Source organism: Agelaius phoeniceus, chromosome 6, assembly GCF_051311805.1.
Source record: "Agelaius phoeniceus isolate bAgePho1 chromosome 6, bAgePho1.hap1, whole genome shotgun sequence".
Lineage (NCBI taxonomy): Eukaryota > Metazoa > Chordata > Aves > Passeriformes > Icteridae > Agelaius > Agelaius phoeniceus.
In genome coordinates this window covers 37,245,972-37,258,280 of record NC_135270.1, presented here as the reverse complement: position 1 = coordinate 37,258,280, position 12,309 = coordinate 37,245,972, and the positions used below count along the sequence as shown (strand labels likewise).

General features: G+C 40.3%; 1 protein-coding gene across 7 annotated transcripts in view; it reads left to right on the top strand.

Moving 5' to 3' along the window:
• The first annotated feature begins 1,461 nt into the window (after nucleotides 1-1,461).
• Nucleotides 1,462-12,309, top strand: part of HEATR5A (HEAT repeat containing 5A) — a 65,346-nt gene continuing 54,498 nt past the window's right edge. For 4 of the 7 annotated variants that reach the window (XM_077180423.1, XM_077180421.1, XM_054635558.2 and 1 more), the window contains exons 1-2: nucleotides 1,633-2,093; nucleotides 11,094-11,177. The gene's annotated coding sequence lies outside the window, so the exon portion shown is untranslated. The other 3 variants (XM_077180419.1, XM_077180420.1, XM_077180418.1) reach the window with 3 other exon arrangements.

Below are 12,309 nucleotides of genomic sequence, written 5' to 3'. Positions count from 1 at the left end.
GTAACAGTCTTTGAATATAAATTGTTCAGCAGACCTTTCTCACAAGTGAATTGCAAATCACTATATTAGTAACAGCAATTCACCTCCTGATCAAAATGAAGTTAACTTACCAGGTAATTCTTTCCCGGGAATGTATGTGATTTTTGAAAACAGGTTAACACCTTTACATCAGTAGGAGTATGTGCAGTTGATTTCTGTGAAACATAATATGTAAATAATTTCCTGCTTCAGGTGTGAAGCATATGCTTCATTACCACATCCATTGTCAGCATTTTTTTAAAAAGGTCATTGCATCAGTGCTCATGTTTTTTATCACAGTCAGTTTAGTAAAAATGAAACCAGTGTCCATATATGGTAAGGGAGCCTGGTGCTCATGACAGCTACAGCACAGTGTAATCAGGCAGCCCTGCATGTGCTCTTTGAAATATTTCTCAGCAGTATCGTCTGCATAACTGAGTACAGATGTTCACAGAGAATCCCCTGCATGTAAACTTTTATGGATGAACCTATGTTAAGTCGAATGTACAAGCTTATGCAAGGTTTAGACACAATTTCTGCTCCTATGGTTTTGTGTCCCAGGCATTATTCCCTCACCACAACAGTTCCCTCTCTAAAGCTGCCTGGAGGGAGGCTGGAGCCAGGTGAGGGTCAGCCTCTTCTCCCTGGCAGCCAGTGATAGCACAAGAGGACACAGCCTCAAACTGTGCCAGGGGATGTTCAGGTTGGACACCAGGAAGAATTTCTTTATGGAAAGGGTCATTAAACATTGGAATGAATTGCTCAGAGAGGAGATTGGGTCACCATCACTGGAGGTGTTCAAGAAATGTCTGGGCATGGTGCTTAGTGCTATGGTTTAGTTGACATTGTGGTGATCAGTCAAAGATTGGACTTAATCTTACAGGTCTTTTCCAATCTTAATGATTCTGAGATTCTGTTTGCACAAGTTAAAAGAAGACAGTCCCAGAAAACACAGGCTTATGGAGAGAATTCTGGGTCCTGGAATCCAAAGATGGCTGGGCATCAGCTAGAAAACTACAGTAAGATTATTGTTTGTTTATTTTAAATAATATTTTATTGAGAGACATACTTTCCTCTTGTTAAGATAGAATTTAAACTGATCACAGAATACATTAAAGAAAATCCCTCCAATGGATATTTTCTCATGACCAGTGAGTTCACTAATGAAAATTTGTAAGGGTGGAAGTAATTCCCAGTGACACTGACAAAGCAACGTTCTCCAGCTGGACCACCTATGCAAGTAGGAGAAACGAGGTGAAATTCCCGGAGGAGTTTCAGCCGACCTTGTGTGAAAGACACAGAATTCCTCCTTGACTTGGGATTCGATTTGGGATCACAGTTTACACTGATGAAACCCAGGAGTAACAACTTTTGCAAACGTTGGGTTCGACGAACGCTCAGTATAGAGGGCGTGTTCCTGTAACTGTCCTGTGCAGTGCCCAGGGGCCCTCCCAGGGAAGTACGGACGTGGATGCCTGAGAGGCGGGGTGGAAATCAGAGGCCATGGCAGACACTGATCACAGCCAGGTACAAATCCCAGCAGTGCCAGCTGAGCTCCCTTCACAAAGCATCACCAGGAGGGATCTTTTGTTGCTGTTTTTGGCTGGAGCAACACGGGGCAACACGGACCGCGAGCCCCCGGCTGCGCCCCCCGCTAGCGCAGAGCCGCTCATCGCCCGGAGGCTGCGGAGCCTCGGAGCGCCCCAGGCCGGTGATTCTGTCCCCTCGGGCACCGCGACCCCTCGCCCCGGGGCGGTGACTCTGTGCCCTCCGGCACTGCGGAGCCTCGGAGCGCCCCGGGGCGGTGACTCTGTGCCCTCCGGCACCTCGCCCTGGGCCGCTCCCACCTCCTCCCGGCCGCCGCGGGCGCTCGATGGCTCCGGGCCCGATTGCACAGTCCTGAGCACCGGAGTCGCCCTCACACTCCTCCTCCTCCTCCTCGCTTTCCTCCCCCCTCCCCGCCGGCGGGCGGCGGCAGCTCGGGCGCAGGACCCGCCGCCCCTCGCGCTGGAGGAGGGCGGGCGGACGGACGGGGCCGAGCCCGCAGAGCGGCGCGGGAGCGCTGCGGCCGGCAGGTACCGCGGGCTGCGGGAGGCCGGGGGCAGCAGGGGCTGTGTGAAGGGGTAGCAGGGCCGAGCGCAGCTGGGAGTCCTGCGGGGCTGCGCCTGCCCGAGGCCTGCGCCCGAAAAGTGCTGGATCACCCCCGGAGCCACCGGGTAGGTCGGTGGGTGTCACACGCACAGGCAGCTCTAAAGCCGGCGGCCGGGCGGCTCCCGGGCTCCTGCAGCCCAGCCTGTGCTGTTGCGTCCCGTTCCCCGGGGCTGCAGGGCAGCTCTCAGCCCCGGGAGGGAAGGAAAGGGAAGGGAAGGGAGGGAGGGGAGGGGGGCGGCCAGGCGGGCGCAGCCCGGGTGTCACGGGGAGCGGCGGCGGAGCCCGGGTGCCGCCGGGCCCGGGTGGGCGAGCGGGAATGTTTGCCCTGTGCGGGGCCGTACGGATCCTGAGGCTCCGGCAGGGGGTTGGCATTCGCTTGTACCGAGGTTCCATTATTTTGGGGTCTGGTTTTATATTTTCTTATAAAGCTTGGTAATTAAGAATATTGGGCGTTCTGGTATCTGGAAATGTTATCGTAAGCTTTTGCAGTTTGAATTCTTGGTTGTCTGCATAAGACAACGACTAAGTTTACACCTTATAACTGGTAAAAACTTTGCACAGGCATGTAAAATGTGTAAAGTTGCATTCGTGTCGACATTTTTGAATGTGGGAAAGAGTAATAGATGTTGTACGTTTAGTTAAGTATAGAGTTTATTGAGATATGGGTGGAAGGATGATAGAAGATGAGGAAGGCAGATAAAAGTTGAGTCCAGCTCTGTGTTTCTATGAGTGAAATTGGATATGTTTTGAATTTTAGATTCATTAATTATAGTGATTCTTTGAGTTTGGGGTTTGATTTAGTAGGATTAGGTGTTTGCAGTTGTGACCATGAACTGTACATTTATTTTTGTCTCACATGCCAGAAATATTTCCCCTGTCTGCAGAAATAGTCAAGGTATATTGTATGCTTTAGTGTTTTGCTACAGGATATGTAATAGTCTCAGTCCATGTATGAAGTAACGGTTGAGACATAGAAGATAGATTACTTCTGGTTGTGTGATGAATGGAGCTTGCATTTCTTTTCCTGATGGTTTGACACAGTGAAAAGGAGGTGGGGGGAGGAAGCCAGTTTACTGTTACACTAAGTCTAGCCATACACTGAAAACTTGTGCTTGATTATTGAACATAGGATTGTTTTGTAGTCAGTAAAATATCTGACTTACTGACTAGTTCATGATGTTGTATGCGAACACATCAAAAACTTTATTAATCAATGCAGGATGATCTGTTTTAAGATTCAGAACAGCCTAATGAGGCAGGAGATTAGAAACACCTTCTCACAAAAACATTTTCCGATTGCAGGACATATATTTTATTCAGCTTTTACTTGTATTTACTGGGTTCAGGTAGCAGAACCTTTAAAAAGACACACAGTATATCTATATCTACATTGCAGACCAAAAAGGCTTTAAACCTCTAGGCAGTTACATTTTTAGCTGTTTTGGAATTTTCTTTGGGGAACAGCCACATAAAATACCTAGAGAATGAAGCATTGCAGTGAGGTATGTCAGTGATTTGTGCCTGGATAGTGATCTCTGATCTGCCAAACAAGTCTCCTGCAGAGTTTGCATCTGTGAGGGCTTCTGCTGCTGCTGCTAAATTTCTGTGTCGGTGTTTCAGTGCAGTTGAAGGCCAATCATAGTAAAAGCTATAGTGATTTTCAGGAAAAATAAGTATCCTTTTCTGGGTTTTCAGTAGATATTCAACAAAAATTTCCTGTGGCTTAATTTAATGCTAAGCTTGACTGAATTCAGCATTTACCTTAACAGAAGATTGGTGGCTCAAATCAGCCTGCATAATCCATATGCACATACATCACCTACTGTAAGTCAATTTAACATTTTAACAAATAATTTCATTTCCTGAAGCTTCTTTCATTGTGACAAAAACCCCCCCAAGCAAACAACAAACCCCACCCTGTCAGCATAATTAGTTTGGTATATTTTGTGTATATTAAATAAACAATATTGTCTACAGCATTCTCAGGACTAAAGCTATGTTCAGACATATATTGAAATTGTTATATATTATAGTTAGCAGGTGGATGTTTATACTTCTGTGGTTTTCATGCATTTGCATTGCTATCACACCAGGTTTCTAATCTGCAAAGAAATAAAGACGAAGCATTCTATGCATTTTTATTCAGACTGAAGCTAGTTATTGCTTTTTGAAGTTTACTTAGTCCAGTTTTGGGAAAAAAGAAAATGTTTTAATCTAACTTTGTCAGTATCAGATAGGATACTGTGACTATTAGAAGCATTGGTTAATTATTTGTATGCAATTTGCCTGGTTGTCTGTAAACAAAATAATGTTCTGAGGTCCCTGTAATGGAGCCAAGTTTATCTCTTGACTCTAATTTTCAGAAATGAACCTAAATAATATTCAAGAGTTGTGAGGGCCAGGGAGGTCAGAGTGTGCCAGCAGTGCCCACTGTGGAGCTCAGGAAATAGTTGTTTATATTTCTCAGTAACTGAATGTTGCTGTTTCTTGGTTTCCTGGAATAATTCTTCTCATGTGGAGATAAAAATTAAAGTGATAATAAGAAACATGAAAGCAAAGTGTATGTACTTTTTAACACTCTGAATGAATGTCTTCCAATTGTTCTAAAAAATATCTCTAATATTTTGCATTGCTAAAACAGCTATTGCAATTTCAGGCACTTTGCTCAGGGTATTTTTCTCTAATTGTGTCAAGCATTGTCCTCAAAACTTCACAGAAATCATTCAGCATTCCTAGAAGACATTGTCTTGTCGTTTCTTTCACACTTCAGCAAATGTATATTGTGTTGTAGTTCTTATCAATGTCGCTGTTATGTGTGAGGATTGTGGGTGGTCACATTCTTTGAGTGAATATTTCTAAAACTGGGAAGCCCAGAGCAAGAATTCTGGTAGATTTCACATTGGTCTTTGTTGCCTTTAAGCTTTATTGCTCTTTCAGATACAGGGTAATTCCTCCAAAACTTGGAAATCAAAAACATTTGATAAGCATTTTGGTAGGAAAACCAGTCATTTGGAACTGTTCCTGTGGGAGTAGACATGCACTTTGTGTGGGCATCATTATTCACAAAACATCAAAATACAACCCCTTTGTTTTGCAACACAAATGGAAGTAGCTGAGAAGTTAACAAGAATTCTGTTTGGGCTGCATGATATTTGTTCTTTAGTACAGCCTGAAACACTGTGGGAACACTGCAAGACCTACATATGTGGAGCATGCAATACATGGAGATGCACTTGGGTTGCATCTTTAACGAGTCCCTGCAAAAATGCTACCAAATTTTCAGTGACACAATACACACATAGCATTCCTGTGGCAAATTTCTTCATCCAGAGCAATATTAAGAGGAAAAACTGAAAAAGTATCTTGTTGCTACATCTATGATTTCAGAGTCATGTTTCTTAACAGAATAATTGCATACAAAAATATAATGTAAGGGGAAGTTGTCCTAGTTTGAAATCTTCAGCAATAACTAGAGGAAGTGGTTCTGCTATCATCTGTTATTTTTTGTTGCTCATAGTCAGATGGATTCTTAATTGCTTTTTGCTGTTGGGGATAAGCATGTGATGCAAATGTGTACATATTTTTATTTTAAAAGGAAGATACGTGAGATTGACTGAGTCCCACTATAGTGTAGAATATGCAATAAAACATTGGAGTACTCAACTGTGAGATTTATTTGCTGTGTTTTTCACATGCTAATGCACTCATAATTTGATATTAAGAGTTACAGTTCTGCTTGATTTAAAAGCCTTAAAATTTTGAACCTTCTCCTCTGTGGCCTGGTATTCTTTTCCAAGTGCTCTGAGTTGTGGTCTTGTGATGATTTTCTCTTGTGGCTTGTTCTTGCAAACTGCTGTCAGATGTCACTGTTGGTCCATCTTCTCTGTGCTTGGCTTCAAATTTCTCTGCTGCTGCCCTATGTAACATAACACTGCAAAATACCTGGCATTTTTATGGCTCTGTATTAATTTTGGATGAAAAGCATTTGTCAGTTTGATGCCAAGGGTAACTTGGCTCAAATTGGTGAGACGAATGAGTGACAAATTCAGGTATGTGTGTGTATGCCTTGAAAGACTAGGCTCTGGTTTCATAAGTTGTTCTTAAAGCTCTTCATGAAGTATTTAATCAGTCAGTGTTTCTGCTAAAGAAGCAGTCTTAAGGGGAGTTAAATTTCTCTTTGTCTCCTCCTCCTGTTCTTCTTCTTGTCTTGGTGCTGCAATTTCCTACATTTGCTCGTATGTTTCTTTGAAAACGCATACAAGAAAGCAGTAAAAGGGCACATGAAATTCCCAGGTTTTTTTTTTTGGGGGGGTTTTTTTTGTTTTGTTTTGTTTGGGGGTTTTTTTGTTTTTTTTTTTTTTGTTTGTTTTGGTTGAATGAAAGATTGAGAGTGATAAGCAGTACTGAACATAAAACATATACAGAGGATACAGAGGGGTCAGTGTTTTGTTGGGAGCAGCGGTTACCTGCTCTTGCTTCATGTAGCTCTGTGGAGCAAAAAATTAAAGCTTGTGTATATAGAAAAAAAAGGTACAAGTCAGTTGAATGGTGGAGATCCTGCCACACAAAGGATGTGGCAGTACTGATTCACTTACACTAATGCTCTTATTTAGCTTTGCCTTCTCTAACTGAAGATTTTGAGGCAGACTTGGCCTCTGTGAGTTAGTTGGTAATAGTTTGTAGAAGTCAGTAAGTAAACAAGGGCTGCTCTGTCTTCCCAGTAATTATAAACATATTTATGTGTTGAATATTCCCACTCCGATATATTTCCAGTGTCTATACTCCCAACTCATTTAAACTGAAATTTTAGTTCTTTTTTATTCCCTATGAAATTACTGAGACTCTGTAATTGTTGTTTATTTAAATCAGATTATTTCCGTGTGTGCTGTAAATTTCCTGGGCCATCATGTCTCCCATTTGAAGTTGCTGGAGTTTGAAACTGCACTTTTTGCCTTCTCCAGACCTGGGTGCCTCTTTATTTTCGCCTGCTAGCATAAACAGTACACTGTAACTATTGGATTTTGGTCTGTGTTTCATTCATGAGTAGCTGCGTTTGGCTGGTGCTTTAAGGTTTTTCCGCCCAGCTGGCAAAGACCATCATACTCAGTTTGTCTTGTCAGAAGTAAATCCAAGGGGGCTGGGCAGGAGTTTTGTTTATGTTGGGAAGACACTGAACCGTACGTGCAAGGGTGTAACAAAGGTTTGAGCATCGATGTCTTTCCGTGCAGTCAGCTCAGAGGCACTGCTAACGATCGTCCCATTAAACTTTTAAACAGTGCTGCAGGAGTTACATTGACCTCAACTGTTAATGGCTGGAATTAAACGTGTCAGGCTGGAAGGCTTTCTCTGAAACGTGTTGGTTCACTTGTTAGGCAGATGACAATAAATCTTGCTTTCTGAAGACAAGAACGTGGATTTGAAGTCAGTTGAAATACTACTGGCTATGCAGTGAGGGTCATCTTGAAGCTAGCAAATGTGCTTCAGCTCTGTTTTTCAGCAGTGGGATGGTTATGGCACTGATTGTGTAGTCAGCCCAATGGCAGCTGTTATGAAAACACTGGTGGTTGTTGTTATTATTACTGGTCATTTTTCATCTTAATCATTACTATTATTCATTATTGTTTTTTTACTGTTACTCATTACTGTCAATGAGTAACAGGGGTAGTTTCTTAGAGGAATATTATGCACTTGTGTCTCTGCTAGATTAGTCATTGGTACAAAATTGAATCCACAAGTTTATTGCCTTATATCAGATTTAGTGCAGAATTATGTTAATACTTTTGAAATTAGAAAGATATAAATAACTGTTACTAAGGTAAGTTAAGTGGCACTATTTTCTTCACTACAACGTAGGTATAAAGGACTTAGAGCCTCATCTGGATTGTGCATTAGATCTTCACCTGAGCCTCATGCTCAGAGAACTGAGGTTGATCAGATTTCTGTTTGAGCAGCACTTGTTCCTATGAAAGAGAGACAAACTGGTGGATCAGCAATCAAATGTAAAAAATTCTAAAAGAAAAGAAATTTGTAAGTACAAACTTGGTCTGTGGAATAGTTTCCATTACTTGTGTCACTCTTCATTGAAATAATGAGTCATAATTTAAAGGCTGATTTTAGTGAGAGATCAGTTAGGAGTTTGCTTTATTGCAAATTACTTTTTTTTGGTACTTCTTATTTTTTTGTGCATAAGCAAAATAGGCCAAGAGTTGGAAGGAAGAGGAAGAGTGAAATTCATTAAGTTTCCATTATTGCTCATAGCTTTTTCATTGCTAATGGTACAGTTTTTGACTTAGACTTCCATGTGAAAGATAACGCAGCAAACTATGGTCTACTTCCCTCTTCTTTTAAAGCTGAGGAGATTGCCTAGCTTGGAAGGAGCTTGATCCACACAATGGATCTATTTAGGTTTTGTACTCTGTTATGACTTTATCATGGGTGGTCTATGGGTTCTCATATTTGAAAGACAATAGCTAAAGGCAGCTACTCATATCAGTCTTACCCTGGATGAGTCACCTTTTATTTAAAAACTACAGGTCCCTTTTTTCTCATTGTGGTTGGTCAGAAATTTCAGCAATACTGTTGCTGTTGCCTTTTAATGCTTGATGCACCCTGTATTCCTTTCAATTTACAGGGTGGCATTCCATCTAGTGTTTGCTCCAAGAGCTTTTCTGAGCTCTTTTCTGACTCGTCTTGAACAATCCTGCTTGTCAAGTTGGCAGTTGATAAATGAAAAAAAAATTTTAGTAGTAAGTAGGAACAACTTCTGCCTTGGCCAATAAATCTTTGTGCCAGATTTGTAGCATAGTATAAATGTAAAATAAACTTAGCTCACAGGAAAAAAAAAGGAGGAGTTTTTGATTGATCTGTTCTTGTAGTGCTGATGGGAAGGTAGTTCTTGTAATTACTTTAGTTACCTAAAGACAAAATTAAAAGGATAGGGCATCATGTTGATTGGCAAATGAAGATTTCATCAGGCATGTGTGCCTTTTTAGTTTGGTTGATGGCATAGCATACATCTCATTTAATTATATTTCACATTTTTTTCCCCAGATTTCTTTTTCATATTGAGAAGCATCAAAATTATATCACTGGGGGTAAAGCACTATCAAATAATTTCTAAAAAGCATTTCTAAACACGGGTTTCTTGTAAATAGAGGCGCATCTTTGTGTGCTTAGGTTGTGCTTGCATTGATTTACTGGGGCTGAGGAGGGCCGAGCAGCTCCAGTTGCTGACAGAACATTCAGTCTTTCCGGGTGCTTGCCCAGCCCAGAGCTTGGCTGTGCCACGCCTCCAATTAGAGCAGAGTCCCACCCGTGTCTGGACACTGTGGCTTTGGGTTTGATGTTTTCTTCGCCTTAGAAATTGCCTGGAAACATGTTGTGTACATAACAAGGACATAGTTATTATTAATCCAACGCAGCTCGTTCCCAAGTCCTGTGCTTGTGTTCAGCTTTGCACTGTGAGCACTGTGCCTTTTGCTCTGTTCTCTGCAAAACCATGTGCTGCAGGAGAACTTAATGCCCTACATTCCTGCCCTGCTTCTCCCAAGTTTGTATACATGTGCCCTTCTTTTATCATTACTTTTGAAACTTCATGAGTGTCCCTGGTGTGCCGGCTTACAGCTTATTGAAGGGAATAAGTGTTTGAAATAAGTTTTTTTGCATAGAGTAGGGAGTATGCTGCTGTCTATACAGGTTTGTGGAATTGAGGTTTGCTTGTTGATCAGCAGTGGAAAGATCCGGTCTGGGATTTTTAATTTTTTTTTTTCCTGCATGGACAGTTCTGATTCTACAAAACTAATCCTTGCATAGTAAGCAGACAGCCTTTTAATTCAGTCCTAATAGTCTTTTTTTTGAGAAACGGTAGTGTTTCTGGTCATGTTAGCATATGTTCATTATAAAGATCAGCAACTACACCAGAACATTTTTTTTCTTTCTTTAATTTAGGCTAAAAATAAATAAATTTATATTGGTTTTGTAAATGTGTGCTTAAACAATTGGAGTGTTTCATTTAGAAACAAGTTACAATAATAACTTGAGATGGTGTTGCTTAAGGCTTTGTCCAGTCAAGTGTTAGAAACCCCTGATGTTTCTGCAGTGTCTCAACACCAGTCCCCGTGGCCGATAATCCTTACAGTGAAAATCTTTTTTTCTGTCAAGAGGGAAGCTTCCTTGTATTAATTATGAAGTAAAGAATCTGTCTTCATCCACTTGGTCACCTACCCTTCCGAAGGCTGTGAGGTCATCTTGAAACTTTTCTTCAGCAGGCTGAGCACTGGTTCACCAGGCAAAAAAAATTTTGGATTACTCTGATATCTACATGCACTTTTTATTTGTTTTCAGCATTACTCTTTTGAAGAGTGATTGAAAAGTGTATGCTTTTAAAATAACATGCAACTTGTGTTTTATGTCCTACCAGAATAAGTTCAAGTTGAATGAGTTTTGAAAGGAAATGTTTTTGCCTGTGAATTCTAGTATTGAAATTATATCTGGAGGCTAGGAAAATGGGTTGATAATCCTCATGTCATGTATAGATAGTATTGTACATGAAATTTTCAGAACAGTTGAATCACCTTTGCCAGTTCTGCTGGTTGTTGCATAATCTTTCTAGAAAATTATTACGGTTATAATGCTGTTTGAACTTACTTTTTACTGGTATAGAATTAAACTGAGTTAACAAAACAGAAATGAGAAAGGTGGTTTCAGTAGTTAAATTACCCCAGTTGTATGGTGTATATGGTAGGTCTGTTGAATTTAAATGTACTATATAAAGAGCTAATAATATTCATGGAGGTCCAGTCTTTTTTGGTGAGCTATTACTTAATAAACATTGCTGGTATTGGAATTCTTGTTTTCTGTAGAAACATTTGTATCTTATGTGCTTTTATTCCTAACATTGATCTTTATATTACTTATTTTCCTAGAAAACTGGGTTCTTAACATCCTTTATACAAAAGCCTGGAGCAGCAGAGAGACAGTTTTTACAATGAGGAGAAATAATCTGCTAGGTGAGTTAAGTGCCAATGTCTGACAACAAACTCTGATCTTTTCAGTTAGGGAAAACAACTGTGAGTTGTAATCCTGAGATGGGCATGTAAATTGAGTAATTTGCTGTGGTTGTAGGTGGTTTTGATATGGTAGATATTTGAACAGGCCTTGGGTGAGGGGAAAAAAGGAGCATTTGTGACTTATACATGTCATTTTCATGCTAAGCAGGGATGAAACTCTACACTTAATCCTACTTTTTTTGGTATGTTTAAAAAATGTGAGGATAGAGATAAATTCTGTGAGTATTGTAGGAGAGAGATAACTGATAAATTGTGAACTTCTATGTACCTAGGCAGAAAAAATATGTAGAGGTATAATGTGCTATGTATATTTAGATATGCTTGCCTTTTTATAGTGTGGTATTTCAGGTAGATTTGAAGTGACAGCTCATGATGATAAATTAAATGTGAATAATTTTTTTTTTTGTGAGTAAATTTTACATAAAAATGTATAGAAAGTGGTAAAGGTAACCTTCTGCTCTGTGTTTGATGACAGCCTGCTGAGTACTGAATTATTTACCAGTGCTTTGTATTCTCCATCTACTACTTGAAGGATCACTTTACACTATAATATTGTTACTGCATAAGAAAAAGTATGTTCAGCAGTCTTAGTGACCTCTGAAAAGGATAACTTGCTTGGGAGTTTAAAAGATGGTTCACAGGTTACCAGAATCTCCCTGACTGTTTTTACTTGTGAAGCCTACAGAATATTCAATTTCATATTTTGAGGCTATTTTATATTTTGAGGCTATATGGCATTTAGATGTTGTGGGGGGAAGATATAATTACAAGTATTTTCCATCTTGGTTAACTTATCAACAATGTGGAAGTTCTCAAAATAGTCTGAGAGACAAAAGTAAAACATAGCTTCTTTAGAACTTTGAGTTTTGAAACAGTCTTTTCAGGTTTGGGTTTTGGGTTTTTTTTCCAAAAGATATCATTAAAGGTTTGCTCAGCAATGAAATTGTGGAGGCTTTTTATGCCTTGCTTGGCAGTGAGAATACTGAAAGTGTTTGAATAATATGTCAGCATTTATATTTGTGAATATAATTAACAGGAGTTTGTTCATTGTTGGTTGCAGCTTTTGCTGCTC